Here is a 14,012-nt window from a genome sequence, read left to right as displayed (position 1 = left end):
GAGCAGCCGGAGACTGCAGATGGCAGGATTGTGTTTTGGAGCTTTGTGATTAACACATCCAAACGTCCCCAGACAGTCATGACCGATATAAACCTCGTTGATACAGAGAAAAGGGACAAATTCTGTTTGTTTGGCATTGCAAGGGGCAGCGGATATGTCGGGCCGAGGCACACGCAATCCCGTTGTCAAACAGTCACACATTTGCAAACGTCATGCTTTCATGGTTATTTGAAAGAAGTTTATTCGGTATCTTAGCTCCATCATCCGCCTTCTACTGTCTCCGCGCCCCCCTTTTCTTTTTTTCCTCCTCCAAATAAACATCTCAGACTCAAAGCGGTCACATTTCGAGACGTCTTGGCCCCAAACCATAATGCCACACTGTATAGGCTGCTGTGACAATCCTAACTTTTCTCCAATGTTGCGTCAAGCTCCACCATCTGCACTCCAACAAAAGGCCAAGAGCCGGGCAGTGTGTCCAGGCAGAGAGCCCATGCATCAGCAATGTGAGGAGAGAATAGAGCGGAGCGGCCAGGCAGGGCCACTGACACCACCGACCGAGCAACAAGAGCGCCATTGATGGGACAGACAAACGGCTGGCACAGAGCGAGCATACGCGTGCGCACTCATGCACGCACTCACACACGGCACGCACGCACACACACACATGAACACACACACACACGCACACACACAGCACTTGCCTCATACCAGCCTCAGCACCAGGCTCCAGCTCCCTCTCAGCTCTGCCTCTTTTCTTCCCGTTGGCTTCAAGACGCTCTCCCCTGCAGTTGGTCGCCTTTCTCTGCAGAACGAGGAATGCCTGATGTCAGTTTCTAGATAGACGGGGAAAAGGGAGATAAAGGGAGATGGAAGACGGAGACAAGGGGAGAGGAAGAGAGAGAGAGAGAGAGAGTCTGTGTGAGCTCTGGTATATGTGAATGTGCGTCGTGGGCAGTTCTGAATATGCATTCAAACATTTCTGGGCCTGTTCCTTGGCCCACTCTACATTCCTCTGGTCCTCCACTACTGTCTGGTCCCATCATAGGCACCAGCTCTGTGAGCTTGAGCACCCCAATAAGCCCCCCCCCCACCCCCCTCCACCCCCCCACCCCCTCAAAATATATATATATAACAATAAAAGTGCTTAGCCAAAACAAACATAGACATGACATGCACACCAATATTATAATGTGATTAAGGCAATAAGGCAGCATCTAAACGCCATACTCTGTTAATGATTAAAGATCATGCTCATATTCAACGTAAGCAGTAAGATATGTGGAGTACTCTGGTCATATTTGCATTAATAAACACCAGTTAGGACATGTATAAACATAGTCGCATTTCTTGAACTGTGACCCAGCTGCGCATGTGTCCACCTCACCGTGTTATGTGGAGGTAAAGAGGAACTGTAGTCGATACTGGGCTAGATTAAGTCTGATTGTTACCACTGTCTGCCACCCACAACTGCTTGCAGGATGTATTTTAGTTGATGAAATCCCAATATCCAATCCGAAAGCGGCAGGACAGTTATGTGTGTTCTATCTGGATTTAGGTTTACCTCTTCCAATGTGGCTACCTTGATTAAATCTTGCGGCGGCGTGATGTAGCAGATTAAACATGCATCAAATGTGTATTCAGTGTTCCTCAAAGACTGACATGTGGGTACCTTGATTATATCTTGCGCAACCTCAAATCTTGCTCAACCTCTTGCAAAATAGGTACACAAACGTCTGTGTTTTTGTGCACACCGCTGTCAAGTTTCTACAGGGCAAATCATCAGGAATACAGGAGACGGACGGCGGCGTGATGTAGCAGATTAAACATGCATCAAATGTGTTTTCAGTGTTTCTCAAAGACTGACATGCAGGCCCCATTTTTACAAGTTCATTGTGATGGAAAAAAACGAAATAAAAAGTCACCTGTTAGTATCGTGGTAGCGTTTTAGTCGGGGAGAATATGGGGATAATGCAAGCTTTATGTGTGTTTTCTTTTGAGCACCCACAATCATTTTCATAACTTGACGCCTATAGTCCCATGAGTCTTGGTAGCTCAGACTTTGGGTCGGGCTCATGATTCCCTCTAAGGTCAACGGAAGTATGCAAACATCCGTTGAACTTTTCATGCTTGGGCCCAAGACATAGGAGCAAAGGGCAGCTTGGTGAGTCACAGTATCACTTTGACTAATTCTGCTGTAGAAGAACATACGTAGGACCCGTGAGATCTACGTGTTTCATTTCTGAGTTACATTAGGCAGCAATAGATATTTCTCTCCTTGTTAAGGTGTACATTCATTTGTTAAAAAGTCACCACCTAAAAGAGTGCAAGTCCACAATTAGATATCAAAGAAAGTACATGTATCTAATGCAATGTCTTGAAAGAGTCATTTGTGTGTTTCATAAATGCAAAATGGCTTTGGGTCAGTCAGATTGATCTTCTTTACGATGCACATCTAATATTTTCCCTGCTGAGGAATGTTTTGTGGGTGGAGAGCGAAAACTGGATCCTTTGGGTCCAGATGTGGGTTTACACATCAATGTAACAAAGGCGACTTGTCTCTCCAAGTGGGACTGTTATGTGTCTTTTTTCCCTCATCATTACATGTCAGATGAGTCACCGTCTCCAAAAAAGCCCTCAGGCCACCGGCCAAGTGATGGCATCGCCCGAGCCGTGGATATTCTCAAGGGAATCCCTCCATAAGCGCATGAAACTCTTGAGAACGGCTGGAGAAGAGGGATAATAACGGGGGGGGGGGGAGTTTGGCTGGAAGAATGCTGCATTGACAGTCTGGACCAGCCATGTACAAACGAATACGCAGCATGCCATACCCCCCCTACACACACGCAGTATAAGGCATGCCAACACACTCCTCACTGTGGGGCGTACAGCTATGTGACCTTCCTCTCCAACTCCCCTACTGTCTGTAACTTCACCCTGCATGCTCTATTGTTCTGACGGGACTGCAGTCATTGTATGTATGTGTACATGAAGTGTGTGTGCATGTACTGTGTGCTGAGAGAGAGAGAGAGAGAGAGACATACATATACATGCACACTGATACAAGGGGGAAGGGATTTTAGTGTGAAAATGTTGATCCGTAACTGATGTACTATGTTGCTTTGGCAACATTGGTTTCTTTCCTGTAATGCCAATAAAGCATATTTGAAATTGAATTTGAATTTGAGAGAGAGAGAGACAGAGAGAGAGAGAGAAAGAGATAGAGAGACATATACAAAACATATACAGACACAGAGTGAGTGTCTGTGTCAATGCCATACCAAAGATGTAGGCTACATGTGAAAATACATGTTTTCTCTCTATTTTGAGTGTTGAACTGACACAAATTCACCAAAGAAAACCAAAGTAAAATCAATGATTGTGTTCCGTCTCATCCAGTTGCTTCCCCTTGGCTTCTATTATCTAATCAAATCCTAAAATCGTCACTTACGCTGAGACACACTTCAGGGATGCAAATGCTTTCTGAACAATCAACGCAGCTAAATCAGGCCATGACACCTTCAGTGAGTCATTTTACATAATTGAAATTGCTCATACAAACCAAAAAAGGCTCATACAAGCACTCGACTGTGCCAAGAAGAACATTTGTATTGTTAATATCATCTACAGTGCGTACACAAGAGCTCGCCGGGCTCTTGGGGGAATAATGGGAACCCTGTACGCAGAACACTGCCCATTGTGCGAGGGAGAAACTGGAGGAATTTTTCCGGAACAGGCCCGCTCACAGCTTGCGTTTTGCTGTTTGCCTGTGACGCGCGTCGGTCCACAAGCTAAGGCCCCCACTAAAATACTCAGAGGAGCAGATGGTCTTAAAACATGACTGCTCCCCCTCCCACACATGGCTCGCTGAGCTGTGATGGGGCCCAGCGCACCACACGCATAGACACTGAACACACACACACACACACATGCACACACACAAATATAAACACAGAGTTGTGCCAATATCCAGTCACACAGTCTGTCCAAGGTACTGCAGAGAGTGCTGGCATAAATAAAAGATTTAGACTAGACTTTGAGGTGATCAAAGTATATTGAACCTCTTTGAGGTTTACTTTAAGTATATACTTAAAGACAGGCTGCGATGGTTTTGCTGGAAGTATGATTTATATACTAAATGGCAAGAACCTATTAGAGGCACTGATACTGACAAGATGTCAGAGTGTTAGAGAGTGTCTCTAGGTATTTGCATGTGTGTGTGTGCGTGTGGTGTTTCTGTGGGTGTGCATGTGCATATGTGTTGCTGTATATGCATGCATTTCCAACAGCAGCGTGTACTTGTGCAATAGTACACAAGCACAGGGATGCATCCATATCTGTGCATGTTCCATTTGCATTTTACATTTTAAGCATTTAGCCGACACTTTGCTTTTACACCTGGCTGACTGACTGACATCTGATTGCAATGTGAGCACGATGCATGCATTTACTCCTTGCATTAACATGTATTTTTCCTTATCCAGAAAAGCTATCCAGAAAAAAGATCACATTTTAATACCAGGTGTAAATGGGGTCTTTTATCCAGAGCGAACTAAAACGAGTACAGCAATAGAATAAGCTTCAGCTGCCAGATCAACCAACATGACAAGCAACCAATAGCACCAATAGTTCATTTTCCTGTTCTCAAGCCCAGTGTCTGTGGACAGATTCAGCGGCCCAGTGGGCAGATGGTGAGCCACAGGCCTCCTCTCTCATTAGAGCACTCTCCCTTCCGCTCTGAACAATAGGGGGCGACAAACAGAGCCGTCACCTGTTCAGCCACACAGACCCAAGGCCAATATCCTGACTGTGTAAAAATAAGCATGGCCCCATCCCAGTACTCCCAGTACACCCCAAAACCCTCAGCCCTCCTCCCCCAGACTCACCGGCCCCCCACACCAGGAAGTCAGGATCAGGCTCTGTACATCTGTCCGTCAAATGTGATTTTTCAGACACTGCTGGTCTGCTTTTGGCAAAAACTTGGAGGGATGATACATTCTGGCACTAGGTTCTGGTGTCTATAAATCATTACACTCATTGGCCTGATGGGGTCTTTATAATTAAAGGTCAACATTTAAAATTTTGAAAGGCCATAACTCCCACACTGAAAGTCTAATTGATGGAGAAACTTGCTACACAAATCCAGCTTGAAAATACACTGATTGGCATAATGGTGACGCAATAATTAAAAGGTCAAAATATTAACGCAGTATTTCAGAAATTACTGGTGTGATTTTGATGAAACTTGGAGGGATGATGCATTTTGACAATGATGTTCTCACTTCTGGCATTTAAAAAATACGCTGATCGGCCTGATAGGGATGCTATGATTAACCATAACTGGCCATAATTAATAAGCCATAACTGATACACCACCAGCCTGATTTTGAATGAGGAATGATGCATCTTCTGACTGTTTGACCCAAAAGTGGTGCCTTTATCAATTGAGTGGGGACGACATGTTTACTCGATACTGATAGAAAACTGATAGAAAAATGATAAAAAACAGAAGAGAGAAACATGGGTTGGACTTCCACCTTTTTCTCAATAAAACCTCCAATCACAGGACAATAGCTACTAACAGGTTCAGTGAAAGAAGCACATATCTGCCACTTGATTTTATAATAAAGACCACTGTTATATTACTTCTAAAACGGTTTTGGTTGGTTCTAATCCGAAGCTCTTGCACCTGGCATCACATCTCTGTTTGGATGTGGTAATACACTCTGGCAATTACAGAAACGGCTCATCGCTAATGGCACAGGCCGGAAAATCTGTCCAGTAATAATTGGCTGGGCTTTTAGCGTCCCCCGCTCACACCGAGCAACACACACACACACACACACACACACACATCAACACACTCTCTCACTCATGTATGCACACTTACAAACACCCTCACTCATGCACGCATGCCCATTTAGGCACGCACAAAACACACACACACACACACACACACACACACGCTTATTCATTACCTAACTCACTTGTGACTCATCCATACTCTCAATCTTTCACTCATTCCCTCTCTCACTCGTCAGCTCTTCTGTAAACACTCACGGAAACAAGCACACACTCACACTGGCTGTAGGTGTGTGAGCCTCAACTTACAGTAAATAACAACTTAAGATAAATAAGATTCATCCAGATATCTGCCCAAACATAGCAACCAACAGATAGATAGATAGATAGATAGATAGATAGATAGATAGATAGATAGATAGATAGATAGTCACTCCATCAACAACACTGGGCTCTTACTGTAATGATAAAAGACAAAAACATAAATACTCCACTGTTGCTACTCACCTTTGTATCTAAATGTATAGCATATTACAGTATTAGAACGTATTGGCTATCTTTTATTATCTACATTTTATGAAATTGTGTCATCTCCAAGGATGCAAGCGTTTCAGTTTTTTACTGTAAGTTGAACACTGAACTTCAGGTTTTGTTTTTGAATGGATGTATAGTGTCTTGGAATGAAACACGTCATTTGATTGTTTCTGATCTGTTTAGTTCCTACCCCTAATTGTACAAATCCACATCTTCCAGCTTCCTCCCAGCCAAAGAAACTGTAACGACACCTATGCATCAACAACACTGAGCTCTTTAGGATATAAATATAAAACCCCATCAGAAACATTGGTGCTACTCACCTGTGTAGGTGAATGTGTTGGACCTCTCAGCGCTCAGCAGCTCCTGTCTCAGCAGCCTGCCTCCGACACTCACATGCACAGATCGCCAAGCGTCACGCCAGCCCGCTGCCAGCAAGACCTCTCGCCACTCTCTGTACCAAGCCCCAACGGTGGGGGAATAAACTGCCCTCCCCTCCGCCATCACCACCCCTCCCATATGGAAATCAGCCCTTCAGTATAGCAGCATTGTTCTGAAGCTTCGCCCCGAGGCTTAGCCATTCATAAATACGCACCCCGCACTACCCCGGGCCACAAAGGGCCACACTGTTCCCCCCTCGCCCCAACAAATATGGGTGAGGCTTTGAGCTCCAAGGCCGTTCCATCCAACACGTCCAGTTGGTTCACTCTGGATGGAACTGAGCATATTCCTTCATTTTGAATTGATGGAGTGTACATCCACATTGGGGTTTTTTTTGTTGTTTGTTTTGTTTTTTTGTGGGCAGTGTACCAAAGGGGCAGGGAGGGAGATGAGTGAGTGGGTAGAGAGGATGAGGAGGATGAGGAGGGGTATGAACGAGAGGGAGAGGGGATGAAGGGATGGAGAAGGGAGTCGAAATGCTTATGTCCTTCGGTTAAATCTCACGCCAACCCTTCAGGGGCGAATAGGGTTAAACCCTGTCCTTACACACATCTCTACTGCAACACCAAGCTGCTGACAAGTTCACTGTTACACCACACTATAGGAGAGATTCATTCAACATGCAAAGTATCAACAGATTGAAAAAAGCGTCACCAATTAGTACTGACATAACAGCAATAATCATGTCATTATAGAATATTATTGTGTAGAAAATTATTATAAGATATTGGCTAAAAAAAGACTTCACTTCTAATCATCTGTGCTTTTTAAGTTGAGTAATGATTTTCATACATCGATTTTCACGTATCGTGTTTTGGAATGATGCACTTTGATGGTTTCGGATCTGATTTTGTTCCTCCATTAGTCCTAGTTGCACCTGTTAGTACAAATCTTCTAAGGGATGTAACATTTTAATGTTATCGCTGACCTTTTCACTATTACTAACTATTGTTTCTAGTGTTTTACTACATTTTACCACAAACTTGGCTGGCTGGCACGTGAGAGTAGCATCTGAGGAATATCGCCACTGTCTCTACGATTCAGGACACTGAGGACTCTTCCCTGATGTTGACCTTCGTAAATGAACCACACAGTGAACTCCTGTTGGAGAATGGCAAGACCTGTAGACGCCATTAAACACACTCAGCCTCAGCCTTTTATCATCATACTGTAGTAGCACTACTTTTCTACTTACTTACTAGTACTACTACTTTATTTTTTACTTTTCTTTTTCCTAAAAAGGTTTTCTCTGAGGTTTTTCCTTGTACGCACTGAGGGTCTAAGGCTGGTGGAGCCGGGTAGGTTAGGCTGTGTAGAATAGGTAGGCTGTTATGTCTTGATAAAATCTGCTTTTGTGTGTCTTGTGCTTTTCCTAATGTTTGTCCTATATCATTCTGTTCTATGGTTGATTGTTTATCAGTCAGATCTAGTTAGGTTTGTTCTCTGTGAAGTCTCTTGAGACATGCATGTGACAAAGGGCTATAGAAGCAAGCACCAAGTACATATCATGATAAATTACCAAAAGATTAAAGGGGTTGGGATGGGAGACTGGCTGCAATATGGACTATCATGATCTGAGAGATTGTTCTACAGGTGAAGTTCAGCTAAAACCTTTTTTAATCGGTCTGTTTACCAAATTAAAGAGGCTGTTTGGCTGTTCAACGCGTCCTTAGACCCTCGGACAGCAACATCGACTTCAAAACTGGGACTATTCATACTATTCATAGTACTCCCATGATGTCACATGCATTTCCAACCAATACGGCGCTTCACCATATACGTAGCTCATTGGCTGTGGCTGTCATTTGATTAGAATCACCTGTTAATTTATTACAATCACCTGTTATTTTCCTACCATCCTACCAAGATGGCTGTGTGGTGATGGAACAAAATACTATGAATAGCTGGATGATGCTGACGTCAGCTAATTTATCGGCCTTATCCTTCCTAATAATTACAGTATATTTTATCAAGCCTACATGTGATATGAAGATTGTGGACACACAGCGATCCGCTCTATGTGGCCCTGTCCTGAACCCCAGTACTCCTCCAACACCCCCCACCCCCCCCCACCCCCACCCCCACCCCTCCTCTCCTCCTGACACAGTACCCATTGTCTCCCAAGGCCTTCTGGGACAGAACAGCTCAGCTCGAGCCTGACACCGCACAACACTGGGAAGTCGATGTGCACAGATAATTGTCTTTTAATCACAACAATCCCCTTTTCTCTGCCCTCGCTCATTTTTCTCTGTCTCTTTCTCTCTCTCTCTCTCTCTCTCTCTCTCTCTCTCTCTCTCTCTTGTTCGACCTTTCTCTCTTGTTGTATTTCTCGCCTCTTGCGGCCATTAGCTAATTCGACCCGTCGCGTTCCCTGGCGCTCTCCAGATCGAATTTGTCTGCTATGGCTTTTGGTGATGGAAGCAGGGCTGTAGCTAGGAATTATGGGCCCTATGACTCTGGGCCCCCCTCCACTTTCCTCTCGTCCCCACAGCATCATTATTCCACCTATGAGGAACATCTATGTCGACCCATCCACAACTCAAACAAACCTCCACAAATTAATTTACTGATCCATTATGGGACTAATTGAAATTACAGGTTTTGGTCTCTACCCTGATGGCGCTTATCCAAACTTTCACCAGTAGTCTCCTGTTCAACATCTGTCTAGGGAGGACAGTTTCATTTTAGTCTGCACAGGAAAAACCTCGCCAAATTGTGTTCCTTCTTGATCCAGTTTGTCTCAGATAACACAGTTGCTGTGTCGTATTTCTGAGAAAGTTTTATTTGTTCGCAGTTTTGCTGATTTCAACCAAACCCTGTTTCAAATCCAGAGCAGTGTGAAATAAAAGTGTAAAATATCTATAAATGTACACTTGAGGACCACAAGTTAGTCTAGACACTTTAGGACCACCACCCCCCAACCACACACACACACACACACACACACACATCCCTCACCCCCCTCCCCACTACAGCAGCCCAAGAAATGAAACCGGTCTCAGCTTTTGCATCCAAGCTATCACAGCAACTGTTACTGGTACTGTAGAGACTAAAACACACCCCAACACCCACTTAAACACACAAACACATGCTTCTACAGTATATGGTGTAGGCATGGGGGTGGAGGGATGGGAGGGGGGGGGGGGGGGGGGGGGGGGTACTTGTGCTGGACAGAGACGGCCAGGCCAGCGAGTGGTGACAGAACAACACACTGAGAATGGATCCATTGTCCCTCAGTCAACTTTACAGGACGGGCCCGACTGCATGGCTCCCCCTTTTTAAATATATAAACAGTTATTGGGGACAAACAGGCAGCTTGGGGACAAAATGGTCAATTTTTGCCATTTACCTGTCTGTTAACAAGCGTACAGGGGTTCAGCGTCTTAGTCAGGAAATCTCTGACTGGACGCACTGCATTTGACAGACACAGATTAGCAGCTGCAGGGATCAAACCTGTCTTTTAATTTAAGGGACGGTCTCACTACCACAAGGCCATCCAAGTTCTGATGTTTCTCTACTCTGACCCCCCCCCCCCCAAAAAAAAGAGTAAAAAATGTTTCCTCTCATAACTCCAAAGTCCCACAGAGTCGCGAAGTGACATTTAAGCAGTCAAACTATTTTTGTCCTGTCCAATATATAAAATGTATGGGTTATTTTGCATTACATTTTGTAATTTTCATCTTTGGTGTTGATGACCTTATCTGAAAGTATGATGGAGTGAATTGGTTGCGTCCATATGTCCATAGTGTTGGGTTACAATCCAAAATCTAGATCTCAACGCTGGATTATTGTCCCCATTTTGGACATTATATCCACAGCCATAACATGCTGCTGTCCCTGTGTTACATGGGATTTTATTCTCGAAGGCATTGCTGATCTCAAATCTGTCCTACTTGGCCCAAATTCCCATATTGTGTTCCTACTGTCATTTGATAGCAAGGTTAATACCAGTGTTTTTGATATGTGGGTCATTTTGTATCATTGCTGCCTTGTTGGGAGTTAATACCTAAGACCATTTTCTCCCTCTTTTTTTTCCATTATTGGTATATTTGACCGTGATTTTATAAATATGCCACACTAATCTATGAAGTGTCACTTTTTTTCTCAAAAAAGTTGCTCCTCTGTGCGTTAATAAGCTTCACCAGAGGTTGTATCACGGCAGAATGGGGCATCTTCTCAGAAAAAGTGACAAGCCAGAGAGTATGGCACTTTAACCAAATGCCTGTGGGATTTTGTGGTTTACATTTTAAGATACAGTGAAAAGGAATGGCAGTGATGAATTTACACAAAATGATTACTAAACATGGCAATAATGAAAAAGACGCTGAACATCATTCTTTGGTGATCATTTCTATCATGTCAAGAATGATATATAGGACCCACATATGAAAAACACTGGTTTTGTCTGATTTGACTGATGACTTTGTCTAGTCACCAATCTTCAGTCTTTCTTTTAATACTTGAGTAGATATAAACAATACAGAATCCATGTTGTTCTTCAGCACTATTTTTGTTAGGTTGTACGTTATGAAATTGAACTGAGAAAGCCTATATGATTTGGAACGAGGCCCGCACTCCCAAAAAAAAATATTACTGGCACAGAGGAGCTAAGCACAGACGCTTCGGTTTTCCATTCGCAGCTGTCTCGTCTTAACATGTATGTTACAATGTTAAATTTAGACATACTTATATGATTATGTATAAGAAGGTGATGGGCTGACCTACACTGAAAAAATAAATTGCTGTTAGATATCGGCAACTTTAGTGTTGCTCACTATAAGACCAACATTCAATCCATTCAGTCTGGTGTAAGGAACAGATTTGAAAGTAAGAAACTATAAACCCCAAAGAGAACAGAACACAGTTGTGACTTACAGTAGAACAAAACCCAGCAGCACTTTCAGGATTTGCTAATAAGCAAATTTAAAAGCAACGAATAGTGAGAGAGATCAGAGCAGCAGAGCTCTTACCTTGTCAGCTGATCTGCACCCAGCGCCGAGCTTAGAGGCAATGCCCACCAGAGAGGAGCCAGCAAGTCCTCATCTCCTTCGGCATCTGCCTTCCCTCCCTCTCTCCCTCCCTCTCTCCCTCCCTCTCTCTCTCTCTCTCTCTCTCTCTCTCCCTCTCTCTCACTCTCTCTCTCGCAGCATATTGAGTATGTGTGCACAGGACCGGTCCTTTGCCTGTGCGCTCAGTGTTTGACAATTTGTCCCTGATGCGGGACATTTTGGATTTATCTTGATTATACTGTATGTCCTGGACTTAGTGGCTCTATCCACAGATCAGGAGAAAGCCTTTGATCAGGCTGGACCAGGTTTACCTTTTCAAAGTGTTTTCAGGTTTTGGATTTGGGCATCATTTTGTGTCAGTTAAAATGTTAAATAATGATGCCTCATGTTTGACAGAGGTGGGATGGCACCAGGCAGATCTGGGCTAGCCGGCTGCCCAATCTCAGGCTGTCTTTACACACTGGCCACAGAATCACTGCTGAGGAGGAATTTGCAGGGTGTGTGTGCAGCTGAGTTAAAGCTGAGGAGGCCAATATCTCTGTCCGCCTTCGCCTTCGCATCTTTTCATAAGCAAGCTTTGCTTGCTCTACAGCCACCAGGTGGAGTACATTCGTTCAGTACCATTCATTTGCCACGAAAATAGACTGAAAACTGACATGTAACAGGTTTGTGAACAGATTCAACCACAGATCCCGCTTTTAAGACAACAAAGCAGTCCTGGGTCTGTCGTAATTTTACAGTTCTATTCTTGGTTTACACTAAAATTAGTATTTAAAAATGAAAGTAGTCTCCAAAACAGGAAGTATCTCTCCTAAATGGTATCCCTCCGCTGTGTTCTCTTCTATCAATGAAAATGCTATTTGGCGAAATTATGTTCTAAAACGTTGGACCCACAGTCAACTGAAAATCACAGTAGCAGGATCTGTTGTTGAATCTGTTCACCAACGTGTTAAATGTCAGTTTTCAGTCTATTTTCGTGGCCTCATTGAAATGAATGGGAAGTAAAAATCTGAATGTTACAAACTCATCCAGCTGCATCTGATCTTGGTTAGTAGATTATATTCTGGTTTTCATGGTGGTAAAGTGCAGAATAATCTCCATGTTAAAACTAAGTGGAATATTGCTTTAAGGAGCCAGTTCTACCTGGTTTCAGTGGGAAACTCGCTAATCCACTATTCAGTCTCTTCTTGTTTATTCAAGGAGCAGCATGGATGTTTTGGCACCAGCCTTCATAACAGATCAACATCCTCTAATACAGTGGGTCTCAACCTGGGGGTCGGGACCCCCCAGAGAGCCTTTTAAAGCTTTTTTTCTTGTGAAATACTAAATATTTTTCAGCCTGTAGGCCTCCTGATAATTAATCAAATGAAACAATGTGAATATGGAAAATTATTTTTTGGGTAAACTGTTCACCTCTCTGCATATGTGGCCTGTGATGGGGAGTTGAGAGAAGGTATCGTTTCATTTTAAGGGGTCACAAGGCAAAAAGGTTGAGAACTGCTGCTCTAATGTTCTGTTTATCAGATGTGATAATTACATGTGGTCATGTGACAGACTTGTACATATCTTTTTCCAATTCAAAGACATACCTATAGTTAGTGCGTAATGTCGATTATCAATACCTTTACATTTCATACATACACATATCCACAAACTCAAATGTGTGACCAAGTCGACTTTGCTCGAGTCCCAAGTCAGTCTCAAGTCTTGAGGCACAAGTCTCAAGTCAAGTCCCAAGTCTAAATGTAGATTACTAAATCAAGTCCAAGTCAAGTCCATGTCATTAATGTCAAGTCTCAAGTCTAAATGTAGAACACCAAGTCAAGTCAGAACAAATCAAGAGTCCAGTATCAATTTCATTATGAATTTGATTTCTATAATCAGTTTCAACTTCAATAAATCCAGTCATTCCATACAAATTCAGAAAACAGTCAGCTGGTGGAACAAATCTCATCACTTTCAATCGTCATTTACACAAACACAAGATCTTTTGTCAAGACTTTAGAAACCTTTTCAAGTCATCAAAGTACAAGTCAAAGTCAAGTCCCAAGTCACCAGAACCCAAGTCAAGTCTCAAGTCTTCTCTTTATGCATCAAGTCAAGTCTCAAGCAATTAGAATTATGACAAGATCCTGACTCAAATCTAAAGCCATGTGACTCGAGTCCCCAGCTCTGTCAAATATTCTTACTTTTTTTTTTTTTTTTTTTACAATTCATATACATCCATAT

Source organism: Centroberyx gerrardi, chromosome 12, assembly GCF_048128805.1.
Source record: "Centroberyx gerrardi isolate f3 chromosome 12, fCenGer3.hap1.cur.20231027, whole genome shotgun sequence".
NCBI classification, from domain to species: Eukaryota; Metazoa; Chordata; class Actinopteri; order Beryciformes; family Berycidae; genus Centroberyx; species Centroberyx gerrardi.
Note: the sequence above shows the minus strand (reverse complement) of the source record.